This window comes from Bubalus kerabau, chromosome 20 (genome assembly GCF_029407905.1).
Source record: "Bubalus kerabau isolate K-KA32 ecotype Philippines breed swamp buffalo chromosome 20, PCC_UOA_SB_1v2, whole genome shotgun sequence".
Lineage (NCBI taxonomy): Eukaryota > Metazoa > Chordata > Mammalia > Artiodactyla > Bovidae > Bubalus > Bubalus kerabau.
The window spans coordinates 29,564,925-29,581,862 of NC_073643.1; the positions used below are offsets into that span (position 1 = coordinate 29,564,925).

The window sequence follows — 16,938 nt, forward strand, 5'->3', positions numbered from 1 at the left end:
AATAAGCATTCATTTCTTTAGATAGGGAGTTTCCAAGTTTTAAAATATTTTCATTAGCCTGCTTTTTTTCCTTTCAGCTCCTCTGATTTTTTATAAGGATCTTTTTGATAAACTTCATCTATTTACAACTTTTACTCAGTTCATCTTAATGCTCTTTAATTTTAGAAGATTAAAATGTACTTGATTTTATCATTTTAATTCTCCTATTGCCAAATTTAGTATTTCTGTTAACTGTGCTGTCTAGAGCATTTGGAGGGAGACTTTTCCCACCCAGGGGAACATTTGGCAGTGACTAGAGACGACTGAAGCGAGTTCGCAGCAGCAGCAGAGACATGTCTCTTGGCCGCGGCCCCCAGACTCCAGCCTGGAGTAGCTCCTTTCGGCAGCGCCTGTGCGCCATTGCAGTAAAATGATGCTTAAAATTCTCCAAGTCAGGCTTCAGCAATATGTGAACCGTGAACTTCCTGATGTTCAAGCTGGTTTTAGAAAAGCCAGAGGAACCAGAGATCAAATTGCAACATCCTCTGGATCATCGAAAAAGCAAGAGAGTTCCAGAAAAACATCTATTTAGGCTTTATTGACTATGCCAAAGCCTTTGACTGTGTGGATCACAATAAACTGTGGAAAATTCTGAAAGAGATGGGAATACCAGACCACCTGACCTGCCTCTTGAAAAATGTGTATGCAGGTCAGGAAGCAACAGTTAGAACTGGACGTGGAACAACAGACTTGTTCCAAATAGAAAAAGGAGTACGTCAAGGCTGTGTGTTCTTACCCTGCTTATTTAACTTATATGCAGAGTACATCATGAGAAACGCTGGGCTGGAGGAAGCACAATCTGGAATCAATATTGCTGGGAGAAATATCAATAACCTCAGATATACAGATGACAGCACCCTTATGGCAGAAAGTGAAGAGAAACTAAAAAGCCTCTTGATGAAAGTGAAAGAGGAGAGTGAAAAAGTTGGCTTACAGCTCAACATTCAGAAAACAAAGATAATAGCATCTGGTCCCATCACTTCATGCAAATAGATGGGGAAACAGTGAGAACAGTGGCTAAATTTATCTTTTTGGGGCTCCAAAATCATTGCATATGGTGACTGCAGCCATGAAATCAAAAGACACTTACTCCTTGGAAGGAAAGTTATGACCAACCTAGAAAGCATATTGAAAAGCAGAGACATTACTTTGCCAACAAAGGTCCATCTAGTCAAGGCTATGGTTTTTCCAGTAGTCATGTATGGGTGTGAGAGTTGGACTATAAAGAAAGCTGAGTGCAGAAGAATTGATGCTTTTGAACTGTGGTGTTGGAGAAGACTCTTGAGAGTCCCTTGGACTGCAAGGAGATCCAACCAGTCCATCCTAAGGGAGATCAGTCCTGGGTGTTCATTGGAAGGACTGATGCTGAAGCTGAAACTCCAGTACTTTGGCCACCTCATGCGAAGAGCTGACTCATCTGAAAAGACCCTGATGCTGGGAGGGATTGAGGGCAGGAGGAGAAGGAGACAACAGAGGATGGGATGGTTGGATGGGATGGTTGGATGGCATCACCGACTCAATGGACATGGGTTTGGGTGGACTCCGAGAATTGGTGATGGATAGGGAGGGCTGGCATGCTGTGGTTCACGGGGTCACAGAGTTGGACACAACTGAGCGACTGAAATGAACTGAAGTGAAGAGACATTTTTGGGTGTCAGGAGTGGGAGTGATGTAGCCACCGGTGCCAGTGGCTAGAGACCCTTACGTCCCACTGCACAAGATAGTGTTCACCACTGAGTTACCTGCTGGCCCAAAATGACAATTGTGCAGAGGCTGAGAAACCTTATATAAAGTTTTATTCTAAGAAAAAATGTGCTCCACATGCATAAATTGTGGGATTTCAATCCCTGACCATGGAAAAATCATTAAGACGGTGTTTCAGTTTAAAAATGTGAACCTTTAATTTTCCCCTTTCCAAGTACTTTGTACTCTGAAATGAACAGTTATATGCAGATACTGGCCAATTAGTCTGTGGTTCAGTTAAGAACAGAAAGCAAACAAGGTGTGGCAAGGACTCAAGAAAGGAGACAAGGGAAAAAAATGTATTTTTATTATATTTAGGCCAATTCTTCTATTTGCATCTTCATAAACAGAGGAAATTCTCCTGGGAAAGTCAGCCCCTTCTTGGGGAATAAGAACTTGCCAATACTAATCAATGGGCATCATTAACAAGTGGTCTGGGAATCTACATCTCCTGTTAAAAGTGCATTGTCGGCAAAGAGTGGTCGGTTATAAATAGCCAAAGTCTGGCTCAAAGACACACTGTCTATTTCCAAGAGTTGAACCCTCTGGTTTTGAGGATGGTTCTTGGTTGGTATGCACGTTCTCAGAGTGCTCAGTGACCACAGTTATGCAAGATTCATGGCAGTTTAAAAAAGAAAAAGCCACCTTTGAAATAAGACTAGGAATGAGATGAAACACACCCAATAACATTCTTTCGTTGGTTAGAATTTTATTTCGCTAAGGATTCTTTCCTCCTATCTCCACCTGGCCATTCTACAAAGTTCAACTGACCCACCATGAGAAGAAACTGTGAATCAGAGGGTGCATGTTCTAGGAAAAAACTAAAAGAAAAAAAAAAAGTAAGACACACTCTGGGGACCAAACTAAAGAAAATATACTTTGGGACCGTGGGGCTGACTCTGGTTCACGGGTCAGCAGCTTGAAACTGATGGAAAAATTATCTAGAGGCTCAAAAATTCTATGGTTGGAATTTTTAGTAAGAAAACTGTCCACTGCTAAAACATGCTTCTAAAAGCAGCCATTTCCTTGATTGTGTTGTTTTCCTGTTCAAGAATCCACCATGGCTCTCCACTATTCTTCAAACTCAGTCCAAGCTTCAACAAATGCAAAACTCTGAAATTTGATTCAAGCATTCATTTTCTTTTTTTTCTTCCTTTTTTTCCTTTTTATTTTTTTAAATTTTATTTTATTTTTAAACTTTACAAATTGTATTAGTTTTGCCAAATATCAAAATGAATCCACCACAGGTATACATGTGTTCCCCATCCTGAACCCTCCTCCCTCCTCCCTCCCCATACCATACCTCTGGGTCGTCCCAGTGCAGTAGCCCCAAGCATCGAGCATTCATTTTCATCCTGATTTCCCAGCATCTTCTGACATTAGCGCTAGCTCTTAGCCCCCTAACATTCCTTTCTGTTGCCAAGATAGGCTCCTTCCAAGGGCTGCATCTTTGCCCAGTCTCTGCCTCCAAGCAAACTGTTCTCTCCTACCACTTCTTGTCCCAAGCTAGACATCCTCCACTCTCAAATGTCTTCTCTTTTAGACCTTCCTGATTACCCTGGGGAAAGATGTCCATCCATTAAAACAGTCTCTGCCACATCTACCTGATAAAAATTCAGACCTGCAAGTCAGCTATACTGTTAACCAGTGCTTCACACTTGGCCGTCTCTTTAACTTGTTAAACCTCAGCTTCCTCACCTCTCCAGAGTCCTCTTGTCCGTAGTCCACATAACTAGTTCACAAACTAGTTTCTGCAAGTGATCCACTACATTTTCCATTCATACTTTTTGTTGAACACCTATTTTACTTGAACTCGAGTGTATGTGTGTATGTGTACACATACACTGTCTTCAAAGTTCTTCCCCTTGCTAAAGTCATCCTCCCCTCCCCACTTCCTTTTTCACCCAGTTACTCAGCCCTTCAGTCCTTTATTTCCAACTTCTTTCTTGGTCTCTTCAGACATTTTAAATGCCTGAGACTCAATTATACAGAGAAGCTTACTCTGTAATTCCTGTCCCCATCCACAAAATTCTGAACTTATCTTCCATTTCTGTGAAATAAGGGACTCTTCTGCATCTTAGGAAGTAATGGTGAAATTAACATTTTTGTACCAGAGGTAATACTAGTCCCCACTTTGTGGTGTTACCATAAAGAGAAGTGACATCTAACCTCTAGTTAAGTACTGAAGTCAGACGTTTGTCTCCCTTATGAGATCATCGAGACATTAAGAGGACTCCTCATTTATCCACCTTTCAATAAATAATGTGCCATTCTGTTCTCCACCTGGGCTCCACATTACAGTCACTGAGAGAATTTGAAAAAAAAAACAAAGGTCAGGTGCCTAAACCAGGAGTAGATCAGAAAGTTTGCAGCAGGGCCTGGGGTCATCGTTTTCCAGGTGAGTTTAATGTGCTCCCTGGTGTGCAGCCCCACAGAGAGTAATGCCTCACAGGCGGCAGCAATCTCTGCTAATGAGGAACATGCTGTCCTCATAAAGCAGGCTTTGGGCTAAGCACTTTCCTAATAACACCTAATAACACAGATCACCAGGTGATGCCGTTGCACCACCAAGGTGGAGAACTAGTGCCAGTCGCGGCTTTAGTTCAAGAAGCTTCACTACCTCCTCATGAGGTAGGTTGGCTGTTGCAGCATTTTACAGATGAGGAAACAGGGTAAGGGAGGTTGAGTGTGCTCGCGTCCCTCTGTGAGCAAGTCCCGTGGCGAGGCGGCCAGTCCAGCCTGAGCAGTCTGACCCTGGAGCCCCGCTATCCTCTCCTGCCTTCTTTAGGAGGAAGCAAGTCAGTGTCACTGAACTGCGTTCTGTCGCCCTTCACCCCACAGGACTCGGTTCCAGGTAAGGAAGTATCCCTGGGATGCTCCGTTTTCTTTCACTATCATGCCACTTTGTGTTGCTTTTGGTAGCTCTGTGTATATGCTTATAGCATTTTTACCCTCTCTGTGATGCTTTTTAGCTCAAAACACTGGAAGCCCCAATATATTAGTTTGTATTAGGAAAAAATCCTGAGACCTTAATATAATTAAAAGAGGACATGACTTGATTTCAAATGCACATTTGCAAATAACAATATTCTCCCATACTAGGATATTTGATAATGATGGCTTTCCTTTATTATTTTTTGATGATTTTAAATGAAGCAAGGTGGAATAGTATGTCTTTGCTCTAAAGGATTTGCAGTTTGGGTTTTCACTGTGTGTGTGAATAAAACTTTAGTTACTTAAGGGATTTAGTTTAATCTCATAAATGATTTTAGCATAAGACCAAAAAGAAAACCTAAGCCAACATTTCCTTTATTTTCAAGCCTTGGTGGAAAAAAATCAAATTCCTTTGCTAGAAAAAGGACACGTTGCTAATACCTGAGTTCTATTTTTATCAAAAATAAATATTCTCTGAAGACATGCAGGTGGTCTGAGCTGTTCTCACTACTCCCCTCTTCTCTTCTGTAGGCACTGACCTCAAAATACTGCCCATTCTGCCCATTCAGTAGGAATCCCCATTTCCAAGCTTTCAGATTCCTGGTTCTCAAACTTTAGCATGCATCAAAACCCTCTGGCTATGCTGGTAGAACATCAATTTTTCAACCCCTCCTGTAGAGTTTCTGATGATAATTTTGGGGGAGAGGGGAATCTAGGCATTTGCATTTCTAAAAAGATCCCAGGTAGCACTGCTGATCCAGGAATAATACTTTGAAAACTACTGACTTGCAATGAACATCCTGTGAAGAGCTGAATGCGTGTATGTTTTTTAAAGTTCAAAATTTGAGGGCATTGAGTAAAGCACAAGTATCTTTTCATGTATTACCTAAAGGAGTGTTTTTCTGACTAACAGCAGCTAACAATAATGTATTAACAAGAAAGCTACAAGAATGTATTGAGGCTTCCCAGATTCTGAGCAAGCGCCCTGCCTCAAAAGGCATTTAATTAGTATTAACAGATGCAGCTCATTTTCCTGAGCATTGTAGCACCCCTTGGTTACCTGCAGATGGCAGAATATTCTAGCATAAATGCCAGCTTCTATTTATCTTGTGAAATGATTGATAACTTTCAGAAAGTTTTCTGAAAATCAATGTGTGTGTTAAAGGAAAATATTTTAAAGTGTAATGCACAGGAAAATGAATATTATTAACAATTTGGGTAATTAATTTGGCAGGTGTTGAAAAAGCAACATTTAATCATAATTACTATAAATAGGTTTTCAATACTGTATAACAGGCTGTGTATTACCTGCTTTATATGAAGTCTGTTTATGCTCAGAGCACACCTGTAAATGTTAATGATTTTTGCTGTTACATACAAAACAAATCTAAGTTTCAAAATTCTACTCACTCTTCAAGTGCTGTTTAGGCTTGTTCCATGAAGCATCTCTCTGTATCCCCGTATATGAAGCAATCTGTGCTGTATCTTCTTTCACCTCTCCACTTCTCTCATAGTCATTTCATAGTTTTGGATTTCTGGTGTTTTGTTCTCATATTCCTCATCCACAGAGATGTTGTGATAATTACAATTTTAAATGAGAATATGTTATTGCAAGTGGGGTCTGGCTGCTTGCCGCTCTAAAGCCAGGAAAGAGACAAGCTTGCTGAAAAGAAAAGTTTGCTGTTTCCTGGAGGCTGGCAGCAGAGTTGAGGGGGGCTACACCTGTCCAAAGCATCACTGATAATCACTGGGCAAGACCTTTTATAGAGGGAGGGAGGGGGCTTCATGTAGAAACAACACAGTTAGCTCTGATGGTTGTCTTGAAGTTGGGTCATGCGGTGGTCTGATCAGCATCATTTTGATTGTTCCAGAGTAGGTTTGTTCCCATTTCTTTGAGGCCACTTTTTTGTGGCAGCTTATGTCATGACTAGTCTGGTCACTATATAGTTTTCTTCCAGCTGATGGGGGTTTCAGTATCTATAGACAGCTCAAAGGATATAGCTCAGAATCTTAGGGAGAAACCAAAAGTCCTTGACTTTGTTTAACTAATAGTATTTAGTCTTGTTTGTGTTTGCTCCTGCATTTTCTCACTTCTCTGATTAAACTTATTCTTCGACTAAAGTTTTTCTATAGATAAAAGTCAAACAGAGGACATGAGTAGGGGAGAAGGACCATGGGGTCCTCCTCCATTTCACATATACATGAAAGTTATTTATTTTTTAAAAAGGAAAGGCCATACAAATATATACTATGTAGTGACTTGAAAGATGTCCTCCCCCCAAATCCAGAGCTCATGAATATGACTATTTGAAAACAAAGATTTTTACATATGTAATTATGTTAAGGATCTCCAACTGAGCTCATCCTGGATTATCCCGATAAGTGCTAAATCCAACGGCAAGTAACCTTGCTAGAGGCCCCCACAGGGAAGAGGAGAGGCCATTTAAGACAGAGGCAAAGATTGGACTGATACAGCCAGAAATGTAAAGAGAGGTAGAGTAAGTTCTCCAGGTCTCAGAGCAAGTGGAGAGCAGTTCAGAGACACTACATTGCATCACCTGACTCCAAATTTCAACCTGTCCACCATCATGGACAGAGTCAGTCCTGTCTGACTCTTTGTGACCCCATGTACTGTAGCCTACCAGTCCGTGGGATTTCCCAGACAAGAGTACTGGGGTGAGTAGCCATTCCCTTCTTCATGGGATCTTCCTGACCCAGGGATCAAACCTGTGTTTCCTACATCTCCTCTATTGGCAGGCAGATTCTTTACCACTTTACCAAGTAAGTGACAGTGTCGCAAAATTATAATTTCACTAGATAGATAGAAATTTTTATTTTAGGTCTACTCAGAAAAAGACTACAGAACAAAAATTCTGACCAGACCTTGCCCCCAGAGTTTTGGGGGAAAATCAGACTCTTCCTGAAGTATGGTACAAATCCAGTTTAAAAGAACATATTTCAATATTGTAATTTCGTATTTCTCAGATGAGTTACTTTTTGTTTAAGAAACTCAAGTCTTTATTTAATTGTGTTCCTCAAAGTGTCATTACAATCATTTTATCCCATGCACTAGCTTTACCTGAGTGCTTATAAAGATAGATGCCCCTTCACCCCCACCTCCAAGGTATATGTCTCCTTAGTATGTATCCAACCTGTGCACAGAGTTGGAGAATCACTACCCTCCTGTTGCCCTTGGCTATGACACCACCAAAGTAGGACCTCATATTACAAATGTGATGTGTGGTACAAGCAGGGTTTGAAGTCAGTGGATTTTGGCTAGAATATCAATGCAACCACTTAGCAACTTTCTCCACTTGGACATTTAAGCTCAGTCCAGTGAATGGAGTAGTATCTTCACACTGGGAGAGTAGTGGAGGGGTGGGGGTGGGGTGATGGTGAAGGAGAAGTTTAAAAGTAAGGACTTAAAACGTATCAACCAGTAGTATTTAAAATTAATCTTGAAAAGGAACATTTCAATTGCCTAGCACAGACGGATTTCTGCTTATTTAGTTGGAAATTAAGACATTTTTTTGTTTTTTAGTGATGATATGTATAGGGGGAAAAAACTGCATCTTTAAACACCTGACTTATCCTCACCCCAGTATGATTCCCATCCATTGAGAAAGACAAGAAAGCAGCCTGTACCTCCCTATTCACACCAACTTCTGAACATCATATCATTCTGTAGAATTCAGAGCAAACTCACCCACAACTGGAGAGTCATCCCCACCCTCCTGCCCTTGGCTTCTGTGTCTTCCTCTCACTTTGCGAAGGGACTCTGGTCTAATTCATGGCAATTAAATACATTCATGATGAAATTCAATGTATTCTCTGAAAAACAGATATCACACCTTGAGAGTATATTGAATTACAACCTCAGTGCAGTGCCTGGCAAACCATAAGCATGAGGCATGGGAAGCACTTACTACCCCTGATCCTGTCATTAGTTTCAGGCTTATTTGAGAATTAAGTGAAACCTATATATTGTTGTTGTCCAGTTGCCAAGTCGTGTCTGACTCTTTGCGACCCCATGGACAGCAGCACACCAGGCTTCCCTGTCCTTTACTATCTCTCTGACTTTGCTCAAACTCATGTCCATTGAGTCAGTGATGTATCTCTCTCTCTCTCTGTGTATATGTATATATATGTATATGTGTATGTATATATATATATGTATATGCTGCTGCTAAGTCGCTTCAGTCATGTCCGACTCTGTGCAACCCCATAGACAGCAGCCTATCAGGCTCCCCCGTCCCTGGGATTCTCTAGGCAAGAACACTGGAGTGGGTTGGCATTTCCTTCTCCAATGCATGAAAGTGAAAAGTGAAAGTGAAGTCGCTCAGTCGTGTCTGACTCTTCGCGACCCCATGGACTGCAGCCTACCAGTCTCCTCTGTCCATGGGATTTTCCAGGCAAGAGTACTGGAGTGGGGTGCCATCGCCTTCTCCAGATATATGTATATACACACACCTATATAGGGTTGGCCAAAAAGTTCATTCAGGTTTTCCTGTAAGATCTTATGGAAAAACCCTTCTTGGCCAATGCAATATAAAGAACCTGAACTTTTTAAAATAGCTAGTATAAGTACCCTCATGGCATGACCATCTGTCTGGACCTTGAAAACTCTGAATGCATCCCTGTATGTTACAATCCTGAGTATCAAAGCCATATGAGATACTGGCTACCTGAAGGACTTAGTTACTGACTGCTAAAAAAAAAAAAAACTAACAACTTTAGCACAAGTTTCTGTTTAGTTGAAGTTTTATCTGTTTTTTCCCTCTCATATAATAATTCCTGTCCAAAAGGAAGTCATTGCTTTAAAATGTTGGTCAGACCAGCAGACTCCTGCAATACCACTTTGCTTCTTATGAACCATTTACCCCTTCTAGATATTTCTAATTGGCTACTACAAAATGTATTAGTTTGAATGACCAGTCTATTTGCTGGTAGCTCCCAGCCAAAGATGTTGCATAAGGAAGAAGAGATGATTTGAAATGCCTATGAATCAGCACCATCAGTTTCTCCACATGGCTAAATTTGGTCATTTTGGGAAATATAATATTATTTATTCATTTTGGCAAACCTCAGATCCCTGTCTGCAGTTTGTTATTATATGTTGAATTAGAAGTCATTGGCCCTCTCCACTGGATGGAATTATCCGCTGCATAATTGCATTCTCAGACTCCTCAGCACTTAGACCCTTGATGTGATGGGCCACGATGTCTCCTGTGGTGCCTCTTGGTATATTGACACAAGCCAATAATTAATTCAGTTAATCATCGAGGAGAGTATCTGATTTTAGGCACTACTTCTGGGATACAGGACATCATCCTTAAAAACTGCAAAGAAATCCAAAATGTGGTGAGATCCATTCATCTCTTTCTACTTGCTTGGTAATTCTTTATTTTCTGATATTCCCCAGCTTATGAAGTCATCTTAAATGGAGTCAAATATTTCCTTAAAATGAGAAAGATATATTAGGCAAAAAATAAGTAGGATGGAAAGCTGATGGATACTGAAATGAGATCCCAGTGAACAAAAGGCAAGAAGGAGAACATCTATTAGATCCCATTGCAGAAAAATTCAACAGGAAGAATTCAGAGGAGACGCATTTCTCTGCCTTTTTCAGGAGATGCATTTTCTTTCTTCAAATTAATTTATCCTAACATGGAAGCTGTCTCATCTACTATTTAAAACATTAGTTTGTGGAAGCAATATTTCAGTGTAACATTTCAATGTCTTACACCCAATTCTTAAAAATTATGTAGGGATATCAAGAATCTCTCAATGTGGGAGACCTGGGTTTGGTCCCTGGGTTGGAAAGATCCTCCAGAGGAGGGCATGGCAACCCACTCTAGTATTCTTCCCCCGAGAATCCCCATGGACAGAGGAGCCTGGCAGGCTATACAGTCCATGGGGTCGCAAAGAGCTGGACATGACTGAGCGACTAAGCACATAGCACACATAGCTTCCCAGGTGGCTCAGTGATAAGGAATTTGCCTGCCAATGCAGGAGACACAGGTTCGTTCCCTGAGTTGGGAAGATCCCCTGGAGGAGGAAATGACAACACACTCCAATATTCTTACCTGGAAAATCTAATGGACAGAGGAGCCTGGCAGGCTTACAGTTCATGGGGCTGCAAAGTACTGGACTAAGTGACTGAGCACACACACACAGCATACATACCAGAGAAGTGCGCATAGCATACCTATAGGGCTCTCTTTTTTTTTTTTAAACACAGTAGGTATGACCATGTAACCAGTGCACAGATCAGAAGATATTACCAGTAGCAGATTTTGACTACCTTTGACTGTGTGGATCACAACAAACTGTGGAAAATTCTTCAAGAGATGGGAATACCAGACTGCCTGACCTGCCTCTTGAGAAACCTGTATGCAGGTTAAGAAGCAACAGTTAGAACTGGACATGGAATAACAGACTGGTTCTGAATTGGGAAAGGAGTACGTCAAGGCTGTATATTGTTACCCTGCTTATTTATCTTGTATGCAGAGTACATCATGTGAAATGCCAGGCTGGATGAATCACAAGCTGGTAACAAGATTGCCAGGAGAAATGTTAATAACCTCAGATATGCAGATGACACCACCCTTGTGGCAGAAAGCAAAGAGGAACTAAAGAGCCTCTTGAGAAAAGTGAAAGAGGAGAGTGAAAAAGTTGGATTAAAGCTCAACAGTCAGAAAACTAAGATCATGGCATCTGGTCCCATCACTTTGTGGCAAATAGATGGGGAAACAGTGGGAACAGTGTCAGACTTTATTTTTGGGAGCTCCCAAATCACTGCAGATGGTGACTGCAGCCATGAAATTAAAAGACGCTTACTCCTTGGAAGGAAAGTTATGACCAACCTAGACAGCATATTAAAAAGCAGAGACATTACTTTGCCAACAAAGGTTCATCTAGTCAAGGCTGTGGTTTTGGCAGTAGTCATGTATGGATGTGAGAGTTGGACTGTGAAGAAAGCTGAGCGCCAAAGAATTGATGCTTTTGAACTGTGGTGTTGGAGAAGACTCTTGAGAGTCCCTTAGACAGCAAGGAGATCCAACCAGTGCATCCTAAAGGAGATCAGTCCTGAATATTCATTGGAAGGACTGATGTTGAAGCTGAAACTCCAATACTTAGGCCACCTGATGTGAAGAACTGACTCATTGGAAAAGACCCTGATGCTGGGAAAGATTGAAGGAAGGAGGAGAAAGGGATGGTTGGATGGCATCACTGACTCAATGGACAAGAGTTTGAGCCAGCTCCAGGAGTTGGTGATGGACAGGGAATCCTGGTGTGCTGCAGTCCTTGGGGTTGCAAAGAGTCAGACAAGACTGAGCAACTGAACTGAGTGGCAGACATAGCCTGATCAAGGTTCTTCAAGGCTGAAAGTGAAGTGAAAGTGTAAGTCACTCAGTCGTGTCCAACTCTTTGCTACACAGTCCATGGAATTCTCCAGGCCAGAATACTGGAGTGGGTAGCCATTCCCTTCTTCAGGGGATCTTCCCAACCCAGGGATCGAACCCAGGTCTCCCACATTGCAGGTGGATTCTTTACCAGCTGGGCCACAAGGGATGCCCTGTTCAAAGCTGCTGTCCTCCAAAAGGAAGCAGTGACTTGTAACCCCAGAGGTTTGTTTCACCTGTTTCTGAACTCTTCGTAAACAGACCCATACAATCGGTGTTCTTTAGGCCTGTCCATAGCCCACCAGGGAGAAGGCAATGGCAAGCCACTCCAGTACTCTTGCCTAGAAAATCCCATGGATGGAGGCTGCATTCCATGGGGTCACTACAAATTGGTCGCGATTGAGTGACTTCACTTTCACTTTTCACTTTCATGTAATGGAGAAGGAAATGGCAACCCACTCCAGTGTTCTTGCCTGGAGAATCCCAGGGATGGCAGAGCCTGGTGGGCTGCTGTCTATGGGGTTGCACAGAGTCGGACACAACTGAAGCGACTTAGCAGCAGCAGCAGCAGCATAGCCCACCAGGATCCTTTGTTCATGGGATTCTCCAAGGAAGAATACTGGAGTGGGTTGCCGTTTTCTTCTGCAGAGGATCTTTCTGACCCAGGGATTGAACCTGTGTCTCCTGAAGCTCCTGCACTGTGGGCAGATTCTTTACTGCTAAACCACCAGGGAAGCCTAACATTAAGTTTCTTTTATGCAACAAGTTTTTGCCCAATTTTATCTTAGGTCATCTGCTTTTTCCCTTATTGATTTGTTGAGTACCTTTGTAAGCTCTGGTTCCTAGTTTTTTCTCTTATTTATCTTATGTGAATATCTTCCTCCACTTTTTGAGTTGCATTTTCACCCTCTAAATGATATTTTTTGAGAAACAGAGGTTCTTTAAATGTAATGCACATTACCTCTTCTAAGAGCCTTTTCTGCCTAATAAATCTTTACCCCAGATCAAGAAGATATGCTCCTATTTTATTTTTCTAAATGCTTAATTGTTTTATCTTTACCATTTAGAGTCACAGTCAATCTAGAAGTGATTTTTTTTGTAGTTGCTGAGACTGTCCTCTGAAGTATTTAAGTCAAGTCATTCTTCCCATCAGAGGATAAATATTTAACAAAATGGAATTATATTTTTCTTGTTTTCATGCTTTATATTTGGTAACTAGTTTTGTACACTTCAGTTCAGTCGTGTCCAACTCTTTGCGACCCCATGAATCGCAGCACGCCAGGCCTCCCTGTCCATCACCAACTCCCGGAGTTCACTCAGACTCACGTCCATCGAGTCGGTGATGCCATCCAGCCATCTCATCCTCTGTCGTCCCCTTCTCCTCCTGCCCCCAATCCCTCCCAGCATCAGGGTCTTTTCCAATGAGTCAACTCTTCGCATGAGGTGGCCAAAGTACTGGAGTTTCAGCTTCAGCATCATTCCTTCAAAAGAAATCCTAGGGCTCATCTCCTTTAGGATGGACTGGTTGGATCTCCTTGCAGTCCAAGGGACTCTCAAGAGTCTTCTCCAACACCACAGTTCAAAAGCATCAATTCTTCGGCGCTCAGCTTTCTTCACAGTCCAACTCTCACATCCATACATGACCACTGGAAAAACCATAGCCTTGACTAGATGGACCTTTGTTGGCAAAGTAATGTCTCTGCTTTTCAATATGCTATCTAGGTTGGTCATAACTTTTCTTCCAAGGAGTAAGCGTCTTTTAATTTCATGGCTGCAGTCCCCATCTGCAGTGATTTTGGAGCCCAGAAAAATAAAGTCTGACACTGTTTCCACTGTTTCCCCATCTATTACCCATGAAGTAATGGAACCAGATGCTATGATCTTCATTTTCTGAATGTTGAGCTTTAAGCCAACTTTTTCACTCTCCACTTTGACTTTCGTCAAGAGGCTTTTTAGTTCCTCTTCACTTTCTGCCATAAGGGTGGTGTCATCTGCATATTTGAGGTTATTGATATTTCTCCCGGCAATCTTGATTCCAACTTGTGCTTCTTCCAGCCCAACGTTTCTCATGATGTTTAGTTTGTTTAGTTTCTAAATTACATTTGACTCCTTTGCAACCCTGTGGACTAGAGCCTGCCAGGCTCCTCTGTCCATAGGATTTCCAAGGCAAGAATACTGGAGTGGGTTACCGTTTCCTTATCCTGGGGATCTTCCTGACCCAGGGATCAAACCCATATCTCCTGCTTGGCAGGTGGATTCTTTACCACTGAGCCACCTGGGAAGCCCAAGTGAATGTATAGCTTTAAATATTTATTAAAACAGTTATTTTTAATATAATCAAGAATTAGGTTGCTGGGTCAAAGGGTATCCACATTTTAGAGTTTTGAGCAAAAGTGGATGTACCATGGAACTTAAATTTCAGAGCCCTCTACGTTCCACAAGCATCTTTGATGTCCCTGTAGCAAATTTTTTATTTGTTATTTTGTATCTTATAGCAGTGATTGCAAAAAGCTTTTTCTTTCATCTTGGCCCTTATGGTATCATCAATTGAAGGTATCATTTAAAGGGCCCATTCTTGCTTTGATATACCTTTGGTTTGATAAAGTCCACGGGGCCTTTTGTCTGTGTTTATTGTCCAACTAGTTGTTAGTGGGAAGAAATGCTTGGCTGACCCACAGGGTAAAGAGCGCCTCTTTAATACATTTCTGGTTACATTTTGTGTTGATCTTTCCATGATAACAAAGAATGCTATCCACGTGGATTCCAGATAAAGAAAGAAACAACACATACTTGCCCTTGTGTCCTAAGGAAATGATAGTATTCCAAGATGTATCTGTGACCTGGTGCAAAGAGGAGAAAACAAAAATGCAATTTACAGTTTCTTGGAATTCAAGTGATTTGAACCTAATTTAAAATGAAAGCTAAGGTCAGACTACCACACCACCTGCTTAGGTTGCAGCTTTATGTCTTTACCCTTAAACTTTCACTATAAAATTTTCTTCCCTGGAGAGTAAGTGCCTCCAGTTTGTTTTTGCTATGAGGTGTGATAAATTCAGCAGCATCTGAGCCTCTTGTTTAAATCATTAAAATCTTTATCTAATCTCAGTCACTGCCTAATAACACATGAGTGATCAAACTTCTCTGTGTCCATTTAAAACAGGGCATCTAGCTATCCTCTTACTTAAAACTGATAAGTAATCCTTTAGACTTAGGAACGCTTCTTAATAAAAGGAAAATGTAGAAGTCATTAGCATGGAATATAAATTTAAAGCTGCTTGATTTAGAAAGTATTTCAGTTCTTGCTCCTCCCTCATATTTATATTTTTTAGCTGGTGACTTTTTTTTTTTTTTCAAGTGATTTTTTTTCTGCTTGATGAGTGAATACACCAACCGTCTAACAGCTTGTCGGCCATTTGCACAAGAAGTGAAAGCACTTTCATGAATACAAGTTACTCAATTTTTGGCATGGAGTTTGATTTGGACCGTAACCGTCAGTAATCATTGCTGCCTGCAGATGTTAGTGGTTGCTGTCCATCATGCTGAGTGGTCCCAGGCCGTCAGATTAAGCTGAGGCATCTGGAAACACCACATCTGAACATCAGTTTTATGACACCCAGCAAGGAGCCTTCTTTTATCGTAATACCTAAAAGTTTCTGAGCCAAGAGGCCACTGCCTGATAAACTTTGCAGAAACATCACCTGGAATTAAGAGAAGAAATTTCCTTCCAGAACAAAGACCCCAAAGGAAAAAGCAACTCAATTCATGAAGGATGTAAATAAATACACCCTAATTTTCAGGGAGCGTCTTTGGGTAGATTTTTTTTTCTCTTGTCACCTAAGCATTTTACAAGTTCTGCTGACTTTCTAGATCAAGTGGAAACAAAAAATACCATTCTTCATTTTTGCAGTCAAATCCACTTGTATGGATAGCCCATGGGACAGGCAGAACTCTGAGCTTAGGACACTATTGTTTGTGTGTTAGTCGCTCAGTTGTGTCCGACTCTTTGTGACCCTATGGAATATAGCCTGCCAGGCTACTCTTTCCATAGAATTCTCCAGGCAAAAATACTGGAATAAGTTGCCATTTCCTTCTCCAGGGGATCTTCCCGACCCAGGGATTGAACCCTGGTCTCCTGCATTGCAGGCAGATTTTTTACCACTGAACCACCAGGGAAGCCAAGATACATAGAGAATAATCCCAAATGCCCTTGGGCTTCCTAGGTGGCTCAGTGGTGAAGAACCCACTTGCCAAGCAGGAGACATGGGTTTGGTCCCTGGGTCAGGAAGATTACCTGGAGAAGGAAATGGCAACCCACTCCAGTATTCTTGCCTGGGAAATCCCATGAACAGAGGAGCCTGGCAGGCTGCAGTCCATGGAGTCACAGAGTTGGACATGACTTAGCAAATAAATAGCACAGTAGCAGAAATGCCCTAAATCACACTGTTCCCTTCTGCTGCCAGAAATGAAAAAAAAAAAAAAGCAAACCTGGAAACCCTACATACTTAATTTCCTCCTAGTCTTAAGGACTTTTGGACTTTTGGTTATTTTTCAACTTTTTCTTTCAGTTTTATTGAGATATAATAAATATCTGTATTTGTACAGCACTGTATAAGTTTAATGTGTATAGCATAATGATTTGACTTACATTAAGAAAGAAACATCTTCAAGTTATTGCATTTCATCTTCAAGTTATTGCATTTCTTCATTATTTTAATGAACTAAGCAAGGTAAAATTGAGTTATCTCTATGAAACCCTCTCTGATTCATGTCTGTTTTTATAATTGTACTGAGTATTTTTATTAATAAATATTCTAAA

General features: G+C 41.3%; 1 long non-coding RNA gene across 1 annotated transcript; it reads left to right on the forward strand.

The window, feature by feature from the left end:
- Positions 1 to 4,310: 4,310 nt before the first annotated feature.
- On the forward strand, positions 4,311 to 16,606 carry LOC129635331 (uncharacterized). Its single transcript, XR_008706229.1, has 2 exons — positions 4,311 to 4,636; positions 15,478 to 16,606. It is a non-coding gene; the product is annotated as an uncharacterized LOC129635331 (long non-coding RNA).
- Positions 16,607 to 16,938: the final 332 nt, after the last annotated feature.